This window comes from Podarcis melisellensis, assembly GCF_964234715.1.
Source record: "Podarcis melisellensis genome assembly, chromosome: 4".
NCBI lineage: Eukaryota > Metazoa > Chordata > Lepidosauria > Squamata > Lacertidae > Podarcis > Podarcis melisellensis.
In genome coordinates this window covers 95,693,247-95,713,561 of record NC_138531.1, presented here as the reverse complement: position 1 = coordinate 95,713,561, position 20,315 = coordinate 95,693,247, and the positions used below count along the sequence as shown (strand labels likewise).

The following is a 20,315-nucleotide window of genomic DNA, read 5'->3' as shown; positions in this document are numbered from 1 at the left end:
GACACAGACTGGCTTGTTCCACTTCCTTGCCTTGGCAGGTGGTAGCTGTAGGAATCTTTCCCGCAGGTTGGCACCTAGCCTGTGGTCAGCCAGCCGTGGTCAGGGCAGGCAGTTCAGTTTTGGGCACGGACAGGCTCTGGAACGATGTCTGTGGGCTGAAGGCATCCGTGTCAGATTGGTTTGCAAAGCGGCACAGCAGATCCCCAATGGGGACGCCTTGCAGCTGCAGGAATCTCACCCGTAGATCTTGCAGCATCTCAAACGGCCGTTTGGAAACCCTGCCCTCTGAACCGTTGAGGCTTCTCAACGGTTTCACGTTGTTAAGATCATTTGCGGTGAGCAAGCATCCCTGCAAAATTGCCTCTTGTTAGCAATGCCCTGTGATGCAACAGCCGCAGGCGAGGGCTTGAGCACAACTCGAGGCATTCTTGCCCAGTCTTGTGGGCTGGTTGGAAGCAGTGGTGTAGCGTGGGTTGCCAGAGCCCATGGCTGCACAGAAGGGGTGGGTGGAAGGTAAATGCTAGGAATACACACGCACATTCGACAGCCTAATGCAGGCACGGCCAAACTTGGCCCTTCAGCTGTTTGGGGACTACAATTCCCATCATCCCTGACCACTGGTCCTGTTAGCTAGGGATGATGGGAGTTGTAGTCCCAAAAACATCTGGAGGGCCTAATGGCCTAATGGAATCCATGTCACCTGGGAGATCTCAGTCACAGAGATAAGAAAAGTTGTTCCATTTTCCGGAGAGGTCATTTCCCGATTTGCATGGAGAAGCCATTTTCTGTGGAAGCATGCAGCTATGTTGAGGCAGCACCAGGTGTTGAAATTTTGCATCCCTTTGAATTTTGCGCCCGGAGCAACCACCCCCATGGACCCCCCCACCCCATGCTACACCATTGGTTGGACGCAGAAGAATGGTGGGAGGAACCAGCTTAGGGACCCCCAAGGGAAGAAGGTTCAGAGGCCGGAGGTGGGACAACGATGAGAGGTCAGAGGGAGAAGACTGGGGGTGTCAGAAGCTGAGGAGGCCACAGGGTTTAGTGAGCAAGATTTTTTTTCTTGATTCCCCCCCCCCCTTAAAAACTAGGTGCGCGTTATGGTCCGGTGCACTTTATGGAGCGAAAAATACGGTAACTCTTAAGTTGATTAAGGTATGGGAGGAGTAAATCCACTGTTGAACAGGTCCTCCCCTCTGAACATTCTTCCTAATATTTAGTCAGAATCCTTGTCGCCTGAATCCATTGGTTCGGATCCTGCCCTCTGGAGAAGCAGAAAGCAAGCTTGCTCCATCTTCCACGGGGAGAGACCTTCCCATATTTCAAGATGGTTTCCTTTTCTCCTGGCTAAACCTGCCCAGCAGTCCCAGCCTGCACTCCAAATAAACAAAAAATGCATCCCAGAAATAGAGACATTTCCTCAGTTTAATTAACCTGATTAATCGGTTAGAGCTGTGCGTAAATTGCAAAGCAGACTCCTGATTGTCCCTGAGGCCAGCTTATTTTATCTTGGAACATTTTGTCTCTGAGCTCTGCTGCGATGGTACGCCCCTCATGTCAGAAACCGGGAGGCTGCAGGAGCGGCTTGAATGGTCTGGAAAAGTTGATGGAGTGCCGTCTTTCTATCCCACTCCTGTGATCTGGGAGACCTGGGTTCAAATCTCCACTCAGCCAGGAACTTGGTTGGGTAAGCTTGGTCCAGCCAATCACTCTCAGCCTAGCCTACCTCACAGGGTTGTTTTCAGGAGAGAATGGGGAGGGGACAACCTCGGAGGGAAGGTGGGAGATAAATTCCTTTTTTTATATATATATAAATATTTATTGGAGTTTTTAATAGAAGAAATACAAAAATAATAAACAGCATTGCTTTGTTTTTACAAAATTTCATAACATCTTTAGACTTCCTCACGTCTCCCGCTCCCACTTACATCATTAATAAGTTTTTTCAAGCAAATTATCATCTTATTTGCAATTTTATAACCACTCATTTAAGTACAATATAATAGTTCTCCTACAGATTTTGTTTCTCTTAATCTCACTTATCATCAAATTCTAATCCAGTTTAGTGATGGCCAATTGTTTATAATCAAGCATCCTTCTTAACATTCCACTAAATCACAATATTTCTGTAGGTAAATCTTAAATTTCTTCCAATCTTCTTCGGTCCTTTCTTCTCCCAGGTCTTGAATTCTGCCAGTCATCTCCGCCAGTTGCATATAGTCGGTGGGAGATAAATTCCCAAGGGGCTGGGAGCTGGGGGCACTGTTATACAGTGGTTCCGTTCCTTCCTCCTGGGCCGTGTCCAGAAAGTGGTGGGGGGGATGAGTGTTCAGACCCCAGGGCTCTCACTTGTGGGGTGCCTCAGGGTTCCGTCCTCTCCCCCATGCTTTTCAACATCTACATGCAGCTGCTGGGAAAGATCATCAGGGGGGTTGGACTGGGTGTTCATCAGTATGCAGATGACACCCAGCTCTACCTCTCTTTTAAATCAGAACCAGTGAAGGTGGTGAAGGTCCTGTGTGAGTGTCTGGAGGCGGTTGGAGGATGGATGGCGGCTAACAGATTGAGGTTGAATCCTGACAAGACAGAAGTACTGTTTTGGGGGGACAGGAGGCGGGCGGGTGTGGAAGACTCCCTGGTCCTGAATGGGGTAACTGTGTGCCTGAAGGACCAGGTGTGCAGCCTGGATGTCATTCTGGACTCACAGCTATCCATGGAGGGGCAGGTCAATTCTGTGTCCAGGGCAGCTGTTTACCAGCTCCATCTGGTACGCAGGCTGAGACCCTACCTGCCCGCGGACTGTCTCGCCAGAGTGGTGCATGCTCTGGTTATCTCTCGCTTGGACTACTGCAATGCGCTCTATGTCAGGCTACCTTTGAAGGTGACCTGGAAACTACAATTAATACAGAATTAAGAATGGACCTCCAGAACGAATTAAGTTACCAGGTACCACTGTAGTCTGATCCTGCTAATGCTTCTAGTCGTTTACAATGATTTTCCATATATTCCACCAATTTCCCCTGTTCTTTCTTAAAAACATCCTTCGCGTGGTCTTGAATTCTACTTGTTAATTCAGCCATTTCGGCATACGGTGGTACCTCGGGTTAAGAACTTAATTCGTTCTGGAGGTCCTTTCTTAACCTGAAACTGTTCTTAACCTGAGGTACCACTTTAGCTAATGGGGCCTCCCACTGCCATCGCCACCGCACGATTTCTGTTCTCATCCTGAAGCAAAGTTCTTAACCTGAGGTACTATTTCTGGGTTAGCGGAGTCTGTAACCTGAAGCGTCTGTAACCTGAAGCGTCCTTAACCCGAGGTACCACTGTATTCTGTCCATTTCATCTGCCAATCCTCCTTCGCTGGAACTGCTCCTTCCTTCCACTTCTAACTGGAGATTCCCCAGCCCTTTCTGGGTGCAAATAAAACCCCTCAAACCCACATCTTAGCTGTGATCCCTCTCCCAGTTGAGGTCAGAGTACCGTTGGATTGTGCAATAGCAAGTTGGCTGCGGTAGAAGCTTCCCTTCCCCTTTTCTGTGCCGGCTGAGGGCTCCTGACAGACCCATCGCCTCTTCCCACCCCTTTGTGTGTTGCAACATAACGTTCACAAGTCTGCCAAGGGCTGTGGGGAGATGAGGCACTTTGGCTAAGGACTTGTGGCATTGTGGTGTTCAACCCAAGCTGTTCATCCTCCTCCTGTCTGGCGACAAGGCTGCCTCAAACTGGCGGCTTTCTAAGATTTTCCTTCCCCTTCGATGGTTTATTTTCTTGGAACTTGAGAGCAAAAGGTCCTGGCTGGCGCAATCTGGGAGATGGGAGTTTAGAGGAGTGGCAGGTATGCCGTACAACCTACTGTTTATAGCAGGGGTAGGCAACCTAAGGACTGTGGGCTGGATCCGGCCCAATCACCTTCTCAATCCAGCCTGCGGACGGTGCGGGAATCAGCGTGTTTTTACATGAGTAGAATGTGTCCCTTTATTTAAAATGCATCTCTGGGTTATTTGTGGGGCCTGCCTGCTGTTTTTACATAAGTAGAATGTGTGCTTTTATTTAAAATGCATCTCTGGGTTATTTGTGGGGCATAGGAATTAGTTCATTTCCCCCCCCAAAAAAAAAAATTATAGTCCGCCCCCCCCCCACATGGTCTGAGGGACAGTTAACCGGCCCCCGCTGAAAAAAATTGCTGACCCTTGTTTAAAGCCTCGTATGCACTGTACACTTAAAGTAACATGGTAGCGCTTTGAACGGGATGCGGATGGCGCTGTGGTCTAAACCACTGAGCCTCTTGGACTTGCTGATCAGAAGATCGGTGGTTCAATTCCCCACAACGGGGTGAGCTCCCGTTGCTCAGCCCCTGCTCCTGCCAACCTAGCAGTTCGAAAGCACACCAGTGCAAGTAGATTAATAGGTACCTCTGTGGTGGGAAGGTAAACAGTTTTTCCGTGCGCTCTGGTTTACTTTACAGTGTCCCGTTGTGCCAGAAGCAGTTTAGTCCTGCTGGCCACATGACCCGGAAAGCTGTCTGTGGACAAACGTCGGCTCCCTTGGCCTGAAAGCGAGATGAGCGCCACAATCCCAGAGTCGCCTTTGACTGGACTTAACCATCCAGTGGTCCTTTACCTTTTCCTCGCACTTTGAAGAGTCTGGGAACTGTAGTTTGTTAAGGGTACCAGGAGTTGTTAGGAGACTCCCTGTCTCAAACTGCAAAATCCTAAACTGAATGGAGCAATGGTCTGACTCGGTATAAGGCTGCAGCTCAGGTGGCAGAGTACAGGCAACACCCCTGAAGGAGCATCTCCACCCCCATCGTTCAGCCCGGACACTGAAGTCCAGCGCTGAGGGCCTTCTGGCGGATCCCACACTGCAAGAAGCCAAGTTACAGGGAACCAGGCAGAGGGCCTTCTCGGTGGTGGCGCCCGCCCTGTGGAATGCTCTCCCACCAGATGTCAAAGAGAACAACAACTACCAGACTTTTAGAAGACATCTGAAGGCAGCCCTGTTTAGGGAAGCTTTTAATGTTTAATAGATTATTGTATTTTAATATTCTGTTGAAAGCCACCCAGAGTAGCTGGGGAAGGCCAGCCAGATGGGCGGGGTATTAAAAAATTATTATTATTATTACTATTATTATTAATTATTATTATTATTAATTTACCTGGGCATTACGTTCCAAGGAGTTTAAGCAAAATTGTGTATATTGAAAAAGCCCACAAACACGACAGCTGCTCCCTCCAAACCTTCTTGGTCACACTCCCAACTCTCCACAAGCCACAAGGGCAGTGTTAGAAACGGCACCTTAAACCCTAGGTTATGGTTGCCGTAACAGAATGCCTAGGCGCCTTTTTTAAATAAGTGAGGTTTATTTTTTTATTTTTTATTCATTTCGTTTTGATTCCACTTTATATTTTAAAGAAAAAAGAATCTCTTTTTAAAAAATATTTTTATTAGGAATTTCAACAAAACGTTTTATCAAAAAACATATCATCCTTAATTCCCCCCATTTCCCCCCCTCCCCATAAAGTAACCCGCCCTCCCCTCCCCGACGTCCCTCAGCTCCTCTCTCTGGTTTATCAACAAATGTTATTCTCTGCATGTTACAAAGTTGTATAGATCCTTAATTTGTCTGACTAGCTGTTGTCAATAAAAAGTTTGTGGTGGTTTATTCAAAACCTGCCAAGGAGTCCAGTTCACTTTGTTGTGTCTTTTAAGTACTTTGTAAAGGGTTCCCATTAATCTTTGAAGTCACAGTTATCCTTGTCCCGTAGTTAGTGTGTCGGTTTTGCCAATTCTGCGTAGTCCATCTCTTGCCATAGTTCTTTAGTCGGGATTTCCTCGTTCTTCCATCCTTGTGCTATTAGGACTCTTGCCGCCGTTGTCGCATACAGGAAGATATTTTTCACTTTCCTTGGCAGGTCTTTTCCTATACTCCCTACAGAATCTCTTAAGTGTTTTGCAAAACATTAAAACAGAAAAGGACGGGGGCAGGGGGGAATGCAATGAATAAGATGTACCTGCTTCAGAAAACTGGAGCGGCCAGGCAAATTGAGAGGTCCATCATCCACTTGGCACCCGGAGATCTCCGTGTGGTCACAATTTGAACCCGTGCCAGTAGCAAAACGTGCCTGGCTAATTTTTACCACTATGCAAGGGCTCCTTGGATTGAACTCACAAAGACTTGCAGGATCTCTAGATCAGTGTTTCCCAACCTTTTTTGGGCAAAGGCACACTTGTTTCATGAAAAAAATCTCGAGGCACACCACCATTACAGCCCCGTGACGTCAGCGCGCAGCGTCATGCCGGGAGGGACGCACGAAAGTGTAAGTTTCAATTTTTTCCCCTCCCCCTTGCCTTCCTTCTGTGCCAACCGCCAAAAAGCCAAGACTTTAGGGCAGCAGGTCGACACGGAAGAAGCTCCTACCTAAGGACAGGTGCGACGGCCGTGTCCTCTTCTGCCACACTTGGCAGCCCTGCCTTACGGTCGTGACTCCCACCCTGATTTCTCCCCACAGGTCGAGCGGCACAGGCAGCCCAATGTGTCCAGCCCAGACACAAGCCCCGCTTCCCCACTCTAGATCCTGAATGCAACCAAGTGCTCTGGACTCCCGAGCAGGGTGGGAAAGAGGACTCGCATCTGGTAGCCTCCGGGCTCCTCGCCTGCTCGAGGGATGGCATTGCAGGCAAGCTGCCGGCCGTCGCCATCGCCGCCCCCTCATGCGAGTGGACCTGCCCGGAGTGGTGGGCCGGGGGAGGCTCGCTCTCTGTGGGGATGTGGCCCGCACGCGCGGCCCCGCTTCCTCCTGCCCAGGGCTGAGCTCCTTACCCGTGACCTCGGTCTCGCGCATGCGGATCCCACTTATTCCGAAGCTCGCGCCACTAGCCGGGGCTCTCACACCGTGCCAGGGCGAGGCGGTGCGGCCCACTGACGTCATCGCGGCTCGCCGCCGCCCTCGACTTCCCTGTTCCCTCCCCTCCCTCGGGTTGCCGTGGTTACCGAGGACTGCAAGCTGCTCGGGCGAGCGTGGGGCATTAAGTGGGAGAAGGAAAATTAAAATTAAAACTCGCCTGAAGGCCGCCTCTCCGGATATCTTTCGAATTTTTTAATTTTTCCCGCGGCACACCAGGCAACGTCTCGCGGCACACTAGTGTGCCGCGGAACACCGCTTGGGAAACACTGCTCTAGATAATAATATAATAATAATTTATTATTTATACCCCACCCATCTGGCTGAGTTTCCCCAGCCACTCTGGGCGGCTCCCAATCAAGTATTAAAAACAATACAGCGTTAAATATTAAAAACTTCCCTGAAGTGGGCTGCCTTCAGATGTCTTTTAAAAATAGGATAGCTACTTATTTCCTTCACATCTGAAGGGAGGGTGTTCCACAGGGCGGGCGCCACTACCAAGAAGGCCCTCCGTCTGGTTCCCTGTAACCTCACTTCTCTCAATTAGGGAACCGCCAGAAGGCCCTCGGAGCTGGACCTCAGTGTCCGGGCTGAACGATGGAGGTGGAGACGCTCCTTCAGGTATACTGGGCCGAGGCCATTTAGGGCTTTAAAGGTCAGCACCAACACTTTGAATTGTGCTCGGAAACATACTGGAGCAAATGCAGATCTCTCAGAACCGGTGTTATGTGGTCCCGACGGCCACTCCCAGTCACCAGTCAAGCTGCCGCATTCTGGATTAATTGCAGTTTGCGGGTCACCTTCAAAGGTAGCCCCACATAGAGCGCATGGCAGTAGTCCAAGCGGGAGATAACTAGAGCATGCACCACTCTGGCGAGACAGTCTGCAGGCAGGGAGGGTCTCAGCCTGCGTACCAGATGGAGCTGGTAGACAGCTGCCCTGGACACAGAATTAACCTGCACCTCCATGGACAGCTGTGAGTCCAAAATGACTCCCAGGCATTGGTGTTTTTGTGTTATTTTTGCCATTTCTGCTGCGATGCGTGCAAAAACCGGGCAAGGTTTTCCCGCGGAGACTTGATTCAAACCAAAAGCCCCACTCGCCTGGTGGGATATCGAGAGTCAGTGTGGTGTAGTGGTTAGAGTGTTGGACTAGGAGCTTGGGAGACCAGGGTTTGAATCCACACTCGGCCGTGAAGTTCACTGCGTGACCCAGGACCAATCACTTTATCTCTTAGCCTAACCTACTTCACAGGGTTGCTGTGAGGATAAAATGGGGAGAACTGTGTGGGAAAGGTGGGATAGAAATGCAGTTAATAATAACACTAATAATATTGTTTGAACCTGAGAGCCTACTCTCTCTTTTAAGGTTCTTGTAAAAATATTTCGGCTCCTAACAAACCTGAATTTCAGCTCCCAGCAGACCTGAATTTCAGCTCCTAGCAAACTGAAGTCTCAAACAGTGGGTGGTCTTTTTTTGTTCTTTACCTCCTGTTTATAAGACGAAACCTGTCATGAGGTGCCAGGCCTGCAGGTTTAATCCCTTTCCGCTGTCTTCAGGACGTTTTCACCCTGCTGCGACCTAAGTGCTTTCTCTAGACCTGCAAGTGTGTGACAGAAGCTGGGTTGTGTGTGTGTCTCTCACCCCACCTGCCACTGAGTTCCTCTTGATACGCTCAGAGCCAAAACTTGCAATCTGCTTTTTTTAATTTTATTTGGGGAGTTTAAATAAAAGGCACTGTGTGCTGTGATAGGAATTTTGAGGTCTTAGATATATGGTAATGTTCATAAGCATACCAACCAAGCACGTACATAGATCAGCACAGGAAGACCGACCTGGAACCATTTTGATTCCCAAACTGTCCCAAACTGACCAAATTTTTTCTCTGCAAGGTCAAAGTGGGAAACCTCCCCATTGTCTCTTTCCTCATAAATCCTGTCTTAAGGACACATTTAAGATATGAATAGGGTGTGAGCCTGTGACCTGGCCCAGGAAATAAGTATTTATCATTTCAAAGGACTGGCCGGGCTCCCCAGGAAATCCAATCAAGTAACCTGCCAGACAGGAGAAAAACAACATTCAAATTTCTGTTTTAAGACCGCCTTTTTTGTGATGTAGGTGAGATGTATCTGAGGGGTGGTCTTAGGTTACAGTGGCGTAGCGTGGGTTGTCAGCACCCGGGGCAAGGCAAGTAATTTGCGCCCCCTAACCCATGGATTTGCGCCCCCTAACCCTAACCCCCAGATGTTGCGCCCGGTGCAGCCAGCCCCCCCTGCACCCTCCACGCTACGCCACTGTTAGGTTACACCCCTTCTGTGATGTATGTATGATGTTTCTGGGGGTGGTCTTGATCTACAGGGTGGCAATTTCAAAAGTCTTTATAAAGCCTTGTGCGCCATTGTTCTGGATCCCTCCTCTCTCCTGCGGGTGAGGGGAGCACCCTGTTGCAACAGATCAATAAAGATCAGGCTTACTAGCTGCTTTGCTTCTCAATATTCTCTGGTTCGCCTCTGTTATTCTCTCCTATCAATAGGGAACCTATGTAAGGACTCTACATGGGCTCTTGGATACCCCATAAGGGAAAAGGGCAGATTTTTGTTTACAACAGTGCGATGGGGCGAGGTTCAGGTAGGGAAATGATTTTTTGGATGGGTGAGAAGGCCAATCAGACACAAGCACAGGCAATGCCTGTGACCCGTTCTGGGTCACAGCTGGATGGAAGAGGGAATGTTTTTGTGTCTTCCACACTGAGGGGAAAAAGATGAAAACAATGTGCTAGCTTTTGCAAGTTATGTCCAAAAGCCCCTTTATAAATGATTTTTCGGTCGATGGAGCCGGAACCAAGAGGGCTAGGTTGCCAACACGGTGCCCTCCAAAAGGTTATATAAATCTGGAGGTGGAGGAAATAAATCGGAGGCACTGAGGTCCAGTGCCGAGGGCCTTCTGACGGTTCCCTCGCTGTGAGAAGCCAAGTTACAGGGAACCAGGCAGAGGGCCTTCTTGGTGGTGGCACCTGCCCTGTGGAACGCCCTCCCGCCAGACGTCAAAGAGAAAAACAACTACAGTGGTACCTCGGGTTAAGAACTTAATTCGTTCTGGAGGTCCGTTCTTAACCTGAAACTGTTTTTAACCTGAGGCACCACTTTAGCTAATGGGGCCTCCCGCTGCCGCCGTGCAATTTCTGTTCTCAGCCTGAAGCAAAGTTCTTAACCCGAGGTACTATTTCCGGGTTAGCGGAGTCTGTAACCTGAAGCATCTGTAACCTGAAGCATCTGTAACCCCAGGTACCACTGCACCAGGCTTTTAGAAAACATCTGAAGGCAGCCCTCTTTAGGGAAGCTTTTAATGTTGAATAGATTATTGTATTTTAATACAGTGGTACCTCGGGTTACAGGTGCTTCAGGTTACAGACCCTGCTAACCCAGAAATAGTACCTCGGGTTAAGAACTTTGCTTCAGGATGAGAACAGAAATCGTGCGGCCCCATTAGCTAAAGTGGTACCTCAGGTTAAGAACAGTTTCAGGTTAAGAATGAACCTCCAGAACAAATTAGGTTCTTAACCCAAGGTACCATTGTATTCTGTTGAAAGCCGCCCAGAGTGGGCAGGGTATAAATAATAAATTATTATTATTACTATTATCTGAAGAGATATCCTGACCGTTGGTGGGGCAGGGGGAGTTTGGGAAGACAGGTGGGAGCGACAGGTCTCTTTCCTCTCCAGAGATCCTCTCGCAGTAAATCCCCCTCCATTCGGCCACAGATGTTGAGTTATGGCTCTGCCAAGAGGAAAGCCGTAAGCCAAGGCGCATCGGAGTATTATCCTTGCTCCAAGGACAGGCTGAAGAAATATAGGTGGGCAGGATTTTTTTTAGGGGGGTGTATGCCAGGCAGGAGAAGCACACGGGTGGCACTGTGGGTTAAACCACAGAGCCTAGGACCTGCCGATCAGAAGGTCGGCGGTTCGAATCCCCGCAACGGGGTGAGCTCCCGTTGCTCGGTCCCAGCTCCTGCCAACCTAGCATTTTGAAAGCATGTCAAAGTGCAAGTAGATAAATAGGTACCACTCCAGCGGGAAGGTAAACGACGTTTCTGTGTGCTGCTCTGGTTCCCCAGAAGCGGCTTAGTCCTGCTGGCCACATGACCCGGAAGCTGTACGCCGGCTCCCTTGGCCAGTAAAGCGAGATGAGCACCGCAACCCCAGAGTCGGTCACGACTGGACCTAATGGTCAGGGGTCCCTTTACCTTTACCTTATGCCAGGCAGGGGGGCAGGGGAAGCAGCAAGAGCCTCAGACATCCTCTCTCCTCTCCCACCACCTGGGAGCAACCATTGCACTGTTGGAATTCTCTGCCCGTCTTGAGGTATGTGCCTATCTGTTCAGGCACCGGCTGAATTCCTTAGACCTCCCTCCGGCGACTCCCGGCAGGAATAAACATACTCGAGGTCCGTTCCGGCGATTTTCCTCAGGCTGTGAGGAAAACACACCAACTGCTCCTCTCTCCCCTTTGGTGTCCCCAGGGAGGGGAAAGAAGCAGACAGAAATCTATTTACATCTTTTATTCCTGTCTTTTACTTCAGTACAGAGAAAACATGTCTGCACTCATCAGCAGTTAGAATAAACTCCACCTCCAAACATGTACATCCTGTACAGGTCATATGACAAACCCACTGAGCTAACACCCGGTGCTCAGTACAGAATGGACTGCCCCTTTGTTCCCATGGCAACAGTCACAAACTTCCTGTTTGGCTTTCCAGCCACAAGCAGCAGACTTGGCTGCTATAGCCTTTGCTTGCTGCCGCATTGCTGCTTTAGAATAACATACTCCCCCTAAAGTATCAATGCGTGCTGCGAGCAAAGCGTCATCCAGAGAAGAAAACAAACAGTTGTTATACTTATAACATTCCCCTGTTGTTTCAGTTCCACCCTTGGAACTACCCGTCACTGGTTTTACCAATGTACCTCTCTGGTTGTGTGACTTCCAAGGAATGAGTGCTTCTGCATTACCTTGGTTAGCAACTCTCTGTTGTGCCTTTGTCTCTGACTCAGACACAGCTTCAATTTGACCTTGGTCGTTTACAACAGCAACACATAAGTTAGCAAACTCTTGTGAATACCTCTTGGGTGGTACACCCTTCGTTGCTCTCTCAGACCTACGTAAGAGGTGCTGCTCTTCTTTGATTTCTGGTTCAGCCTCTGAACTCTCTGGAGAACCAGTACTAAGCTTAATCAGTGGTTCATCCTCCTCTTCTGAGGGTCTAGTCATTATCTGAGATTTCCTCTCAATGACCGTGACAACTGAGCTGTCTGAGCTATCGCTGTCATCATCAGTACTACTGAACTCAATAAGATCAAACTCATCATCATCATCATCAGAATCATCATCACCTGTGGGAAATGTTGGAACAATCACTCTCTCCTGTTCAGGAGCACTCTCTAGAAATTTTGTGAGAATCACCTGACCAGATTCAGACAAAATTACTCTGTAGAGACCCTTTTCATAACCCACAAAAATGCCTCTGGCATTCTTTACCCCACCTGGAGCTTCTGTTCTCACATGAGACCCAAAAACCTTGAAATGGGCAACAGAAGGTTTTCTGTGGAACAGTTTCTCAAAAGGAGAACATCCCAACTCTTTTGAAAACTTTCTCAACCATCTGTAACAAAATGACATTAGCGACTCAGCCCAGTACTCATGTGGCAGATGTGAACTAAGCAATTGCGCATGCATTCCCTTTTGCAATTCTTTGTTCACCCTACTACAGACACATTTGTTCCAAGCTTCTTCGGAACTAGCAGTTTTGTGTCTTATCCCTTTCTTCTTCAGGAACCTCTGGAACTCCTGTAAAAGAAAAATTGGCTTCTCATCTGTGCAAAGACAATCTATGTCAGCATCATGCATGTTTTTAACCTTGTCACAAAACTCTTTAAACCTTTCTAAGGCTTCTTTCGGTCTCTCCAAAAGGTAAAGCCAGACAAAACCTGTAAAAGAATCAACACATATTAGGTAATACTTTGCATTGCCTCTAGAAGGTGCTAGAGGACCAATCACATCAGCATACACCCGCTGAAATGCCCTGTTGACCCTCGAGGTCACCTGCTTGGCGTTTTTTTCAGCTACACCTGTAAAAGAGATCATGTTAGAATCACAAGAATTACATTTCATGTAATCACTTTGATCAAAAGTCAACAAATACAGTCCATCTTTCTCTTTGGCAGAAAGATACAACTCTCCATCTTTGTAGATCTCGCAGTTCTGATCATCATAGGACAGTTTTAGTCCCTTCTTGGCGATCTGCGAAACGCTGAGCAGATTGTACTTTAACTCTGGAACCAAATAAACATTGCTTATAGTCAAGTTCAGACTTTTAAGATACACAGTCCCAATTCCGGTGGCTTCCAGCTTTTGACCGTTGGCTAGTTGCACCGCGAAGCTTTGCTTCTCAAACGTAGAAAATAGTCCTCTGTGTCCTGTCATGTGAACCGTCGCGCCCGTGTCTAGGACAAAGAAGTTTCCCACCTCTGGTGTGACTTTTAGCGACATCAAAACTTTTGCAGTCTTTGCCTTTGGCTTGGTGTGACCTTTGTCTGACGCCTCAGACTTTGTGGAGCTCGCCTTAGCTCCTCTGTTCCGACGTGGCTTCTTACAGTACCGCTGAAGATGCCCAGTCTGGTCACAATTGTAGCATCGGACAACGTTCAAAGCTACAGCATTTTCTCCAGTAGCAACAGCAGTAGGGGCGTTAGAACTCCGTTCTTTGCTCCCCTTGTCCTTCACTTCCAGGGCGGTAAGTCTGTCATGTTCACAAAGAACCACGGCAAAGACCCTCTCCGACGTTAGATCCACTGCTGGGAGAGACCCCAGCTGACTGGCAACTGTTTTGTAAGTCCGATTCAGGCTGTTGATCACCATGAAGCAAAACACTTCCTCCTGCAAACGGAAATTGCGTTCCACCATCTGTTGACGCAGAAATTTCATTTCCGTCAGGTGCGCTTGAACATCTCCATCAGGCGCAAGCCTCAGGTTGGTCAGCTTCTCAAAATACAGCAACGCTGAAGAACCTGCATCTCTCTGATGTGTCCTTCTCAGCGTGTCCCAAACATCTCTCGCGTGGTCTAAATCTTGTATGTGGATCAACTGCGAATCTGACACGCACAGAATTATGGCAGTTCTGGCCTTCACATCCTGTGACTCCCAAGCACGCGTTGGTGCTGCTGGAATGGGGTTTTCAATCACCCCAAACAGTCTCTGATTCTGCAGCAAGGCCTTCATCTTAATAGACCAAGATGCATAATTGTCACTGGTCAGGAGGTCTGGAGTAGGCAGGCCTCCCCCCCTCTTGGCATCCATTTTGAGTCCTTGCACTGACTCTCAAACACAAGCCTCTAAAATCCAATAGCTGGCTTGTTTACACTCTGTGCACCTGGCAGCTCTCAACGCTGGCTGCGTTGGAAAGTTCCAAGAGCTCTTCAGACTGTGTAGTCAAAACATTCCATTTTAACTTTCACTTCTCCTCTCTGAGGCATGGCCTTCGTTGCTAAGCAACAGCATTCCTTCCCTCGAACAGGATTAACCACAGGAATGTTTGGAATGTGGTTTCTCTTTTGACTGGAGCTGTTTTACCCAAACGCTGCTCCCCGTGAAGCAGAGAATAACTCAATCTGCATTCACTCTTCTAAGCCCGAAAAACTCATACCTGGGCTCCGTTGCTTGGCTTTCAGATTCTTCTGGTCAGCTTCTGGCTGCAGAGAATCAGCCTTCTCACCTCAGGCTTCCATGGAGGCCACTTCTTGATGCAGAGGTCGATGAAAACAGCAACCATCCTCTGCTACCACTGTTGGAATTCTCTGCCCGTCTTGAGGTATGTGCCTATCTGTTCAGGCACCGGCTGAATTCCTTAGACCTCCCTCCGGCGACTCCCGGCAGGAATAAACATACTCGAGGTCCGTTCCGGCGATTTTCCTCAGGCTGTGAGGAAAACACACCAACTGCTCCTCTCTCCCCTTTGGTGTCCCCAGGGAGGGGAAAGAAGCAGACAGAAATCTATTTACATCTTTTATTCCTGTCTTTTACTTCAGTACAGAGAAAACATGTCTGCACTCATCAGCAGTTAGAATAAACTCCACCTCCAAACATGTACATCCTGTACAGGTCATATGACAAACCCACTGAGCTAACACCCGGTGCTCAGTACAGAATGGACTGCCCCTTTGTTCCCATGGCAACAGTCACAAACTTCCTGTTTGGCTTTCCAGCCACAAGCAGCAGACTTGGCTGCTATAGCCTTTGCTTGCTGCCGCATTGCTGCTTTAGAATAACATGCACCACACTGCCTCAGTGGGAGAGATTGGGAAAGCAGGGCTCGCTCCGGCCGCTTAGCCAAAACCCCAGCTCCGTCAGACACTTCCTCGTCCCTCCTCGCCCCTTTTTTCCTTGCGTGCCAAGTTTATTTTAATTATTATGTATTAAATTTGTATCCTGCCCTTCAGCCGTAGCTCTCGGGGCGGTTCACAACATAAAAATACAATATTTTTTTAAAAAAAACAACACACAAATTATGTCTAGTTCTAGTTGATTGACTGCGAGCTGCTCTGGGAACCTTTTGAAAAAATGTGTTTATTCTTTAAATTCTTTTAAAATGTATTCTTTAAATTTCCCCTGTACACTCCCCCCCCCCAAAAAATACATTATGAAGACTTACCTTTCCATACATTCACCATGACTTCCGCAACATGTTCTTTTCAGTGATTCAGAAGTTAGTTTAAACCTTCAGGACTCGTCCTGGGGGTGGGGTTTTGTTTTGTGTGGAGAATTTGCCTGAGATTTCCTTGTTTTTCCTCTTCCCTCCGTAACCCTTTCCCCTTGTGTGTTGTGCATTTCAGATTGCAAGCCTGCAGGCAGGGGCCGTCTGGTCTGAATTGATTCTACTCGAGCCGCTCTGGGGGCCTTTTTGGCTGAAGAGCTGGGTAGAAACTCTCTAAATAAGCGAAGTTTTGTAGCTGCAGGGACTCATTCTAGAGGAAGCAGGGATGCTGCCCGTTTTGGGGGCTAAAAAGCAGGCATCTGGGGTTAATTAAGGGCTGAGCATGAAGCTTTTCTTCCTGTCTTGGCGGCTGAGTCTGTGTTTGCTTTTGGTCGGCTTATTTGTCTTCATAGCTTTCTATTTGTTTTCTTGCAGGGATAAAATCACTCCCGTCTCTCTCCCTCCCCCCCCCCAAAAGAAGAGCAGGCAAACTCAGGAGAACCGTAAATCGCCCTGAATAATGATCAGACAGTGAAGGAGCTCATTTAGGGCCCGTTTGCCTGGAAAGGGTCGGAAATCTATTCTGAACACAGGACTTCTTGATTTGTGGCTCAGATGCTGAGCTCAGGGGTGTCAGCAAGCAGGCCAGGATGAGATTCACTGAGCTGAGCTTGGATCCTGACAAGACAGAAGTACTGTTTCTGGCGGAGAGCGGGCAGGCAGGTGTGGGGGGACTCCCCAATCCTGAATGGGGTAACTGTGCCCCTGAACGACCGGGTGCAGAGCCTGGAGTTCATTTTGGACTCACAGCTGTCCATGGAGGCGCAGGTCAATTCTGTGTCTAGGGCAGCTGTCTACCAGTCTGGTACGCAGGATGAGACCCTACCTACCCGCAGACTGTCTCCCCAGAGTGGTGCATGCTCTGGTTATCTCCCGCTTGGACTACTGCAATGTGCTCTATGTGGGGCTACCTTTGAAGGTGACCCGGAAACTACAACGAATCCAGAATGCGGCAGCTAGACTGCTGACTGGGAGTGGCCACTGAGACCATATAACACCGGTCCTGAAAGACCTAAATTGGCTCCCAGTACGTTTCCAAGCACAATTTGAAGTGTTGGTGCTGACCTTGAAAGCCCTAAATGGCCTCGGTCCAGTATACCTGAAGGAGCGTCTCCACCCCCATCGTTCTGCCCGGATGCTGAGGTCCAGTTCCGAGGGCCTTATGGCGGTTCCCTCATTGCAAGAAGCAAAGCTACAGGGAACCAGGCAGAGGGCCTTCTCGGTGGTGGCGCCTGCCCTGTGGAACGCTCTCCCATCAGATGCCAAGGAAATAAACAACTATCTGACTTTTAGAAGACATCTGAAGGCAGCCCTGTTTAGGGAAGCTTTTAATGTTTGATGCATTACTGTATTTTAATACAGTCATACCTCGGCTTGAAGTAGCTTCAGAATAAGCATTTTCAGTTTGCGCTCCACAGTGACCCAGAAGTAACAGAGCATGTTACTTCTGGGTTTTGCTGTCCGCGCAGACGCTCAAAATGACGTAATGCGCGAACTGCGCGGATGCAGGTTGCGTTCTCTTCAGGATGCGAATGGAGCTCCAAAACGGATTCCGTTCGCATCCAGAGGTACCGCTGTATTTTGCTGGAAGCTGCCCAGAGTGGCTGGGGTATATTATTATTATTATTATTATTATTATTATTATTATTATTATTATATAGTACCTATGTAAGAGGCTCGTTTATAATTACATTTTGGGAATGTTCTTATGTTTCATTCTTTCTGCATGGCCCTTGATCATATTATAAAGTAGATTAGATCTGTGTTATAAATCAAGCCCTGCTAGGGGCTGCCTCTTTTTGATTTCCAGTGTATTTCTTATCAATAAGAAATTCAGTGCAGTGCGAACAAAGTGTGACCCGGTGGGGGGGGGGGCGGAGATTGAGAACCACTGCCCAGGCATCTCACCGCTTTGAAGGCTCATGGCTTCCCCCAAGGAATCCTGGGAACTTAGTTTCCAGAGTCGTTTGTTGTTGTTTAGTCGTTTAGTCATGTCGGACTCTTCATGACCCTATGGACCAGAGCATGCCAGGCAATCCTGTCTCCCACTGCCTCCCGCAGTTTGGTCAAACTCATGCTGGTAGCTTTGGGAACACTGTCCAACCATCTCGTTCTCTGTCGTCCCCTTCTCCTTGTGCCCTCCATCTTTCCCAACATTAGGGTCTTTTCCAGGGAGTCTTCTCTTCTCATGAGGTGGCCAAAGTCCGGGAGCCTCAGCTTCAGGATCTGTCCTTCCAGTGAGCACTCAGGGCTGATTTGCTTTGGAATGGATAGGTGTGATCTTCTTGCAGTCCATGGGACTCTCAAGAGTCTCCTCCAGCACCATAATTCAAAAGCATCCATTCTTTGGCGATCAGCCTTCTTTATGGTCCAGCTCTAGGTGCGTCTTGTGGTCTTGGAGCCTCAGCTTCAGGATCTGTCCTTCCAGTGAGCACTCAGGGCTGATTTCCATTCAGAATGGAGAGGTTTGATCTTCTTGGGAGTCCATGGGACTCTCAAGAGTCTCCTCCAGCACCAGAATTCAAAAGCATCCATTCTTTGGAGATCAGCCTTCTTTATGGTCCAGCTCTCACTTCCATACATCACTACTGGGAAAACCATAGCTTTAACTAGACAGACCTTTGTTGGCAAGGTGATGTCTCTGCTTTTTAAGATGCTGTCTACTGAGAGTCGTTAGGAAGGCCCTATACCCACTCACAGAGCTACAATTTCCAGAGTGGTTTACCAGTCAATCCTTCCTCTGGGCTAGCTCAGTTGGTAGAACAGGAGATTGTGGTTTTGAGTGCTACGTTGGGCAAAGCCCGCATTGCAGGGGGTTGGACTAGATGACTCTCAGGGTCCCTTCCGACTCTACAATTCTGATTCTATGATTCTCCACCCTCATCACTTATTCGCTTTTATGGATGAGCATGAAAGTTGGCAAGAAGGTAGGAGAACCAGCTTCTCGCTCCTTTCCTTGAGGTTTCAGCTTAAAACAGCTAAACGTCCGCCGCCGTCCGTCAGTCCCCCCCTTTTTTTTAACATGACCTGTGTCGGAAAAACAAATCTGTGTGTAACTAGCTGTGGAGTCTTGACTTAAATGCAGGTGGACAGATTAATCAGTGCTTTGGGCTGGGGGAGGGAAACCCAACAACCCAGGAGTCTATTAAAACTTGACAAACAGCAGGTACGGTTTTTTGGGGGGGGGGTTGAGAAGGGGGATGCTTTAAAGGGCTGGCAAAGAGAAGCTATTAAAACAACATCACTCGAGGTTTGATTTATTTCCTACAGCTTTTTATTCACTGCTGGGCTGCTGTCTCTCTCTCTTTCCTGTTTAAAAATAGAAGGCCCTAATGATTGTTCCTTTCCTCCCGAGGCTGTGGAATTTATCTCTATTGTCTGCCGTCATTTTCAAATAGCTCTCTCTCTCTCTCTCTCTCTCTCTCTCTCTCTCTCTCTCTCTCTCTCTCTCTCTCTCTCCTCCCCCCCCCCCCCCGCCTTCCCTCAATCTCTCTTATTCTTCTGCTAAACTTTCCCACCTCTGTAAATTCACACTGGGGTCCGACTGCTTCGGTTTTTGAGATCAATCAGGCCAGTTCCAAAGTTTATGGCTGTTAAAGGCACTTGCCAGGGATATAAACTGCTTTTCTTCACCTCTCCCGGAGAAAAGAACAGAGCGCCGCATGGCTATTAGGAAGTATTGACCCCGTTGGGTTCAATTTTTTGAAATGGGGAGTGCCATTTGTTTAAGAAAAAAGGGAGAGGAGCCTGATTTTATTTTATTGTCAAGCATGCAGAAATGGCATGTTTCAAAGTTCAATAGGCTTTAAAAATCCATCCGCTCTCATCAGGGAGCCCACGGGGGAAATGTGCCCATTATGGTCACCGCTTTCAGAGAAACAAAAACTTTGGCATGGAACCGTAGATTTGGAAGGGGTTCCAAGGGTCATCTAGTCCAACCCCCTACTGTTAAGTTGTGGGTGAACATATCAGACAACACAGTGATTCTTCAAACAGCTCTTCTTTATTCAGAGGCCAGAACAGAACTGAACTGAAGGGTTCAGCCAGTCTGCTTATATAGAGCTCCAGTACAACATTACTGTAACAACTTTCTAAAACTATCGAATCACTGAACGTCACTTTCAATCCCTTATTTGCATAACTATCTACAGTATCCCCCTGCTGGCCCAGGGTGAGAACTTCAGTACATAACACCCACAATGCAGGAATGTTTGGCCCACAACCCTGAGATTAAGAGTGAGTCTCGTGCTTTGCTGACTGAGCTATCCCCGCTGAATCACCTTGGTAAGAGCATGAGACTCTTAATTTCAGGGTTGTGGGGTGGAAAACCATGGCAAACTGCACTTACGCCAATTCTGAGATTTGTTTCAGAAACTTGGAGGAAGTTGAATCCAGATGGCAGCTTGAGATGGACTCAGGAGAGAGGCACCCGGCCAAACAAGAGCAGAACCAGGGCAAAGATGCACCCAGCCCTATTTGCAAAGCCTATTTAAATAAAGGAGTGTAGCACGGAGCGAGCGCACGTATTTTCTCAGTGCGTGACACCAGCGCATAGGAGCGTGCTAGACTTTGGCAAGAAGGGTGCACGCCAAATTAATATTCCACCTTTCCC

At 48.3% G+C, this 20,315-nt stretch overlaps 1 protein-coding gene across 2 annotated transcripts in view; it reads left to right on the top strand.

Moving 5' to 3' along the window:
* TSKU (tsukushi, small leucine rich proteoglycan) overlaps window positions 1–20,315 on the top strand; it is a 34,991-nt gene that overhangs the window by 12,759 nt on the left and 1,917 nt on the right. The gene's annotated exons all lie outside the window — the stretch shown is intronic.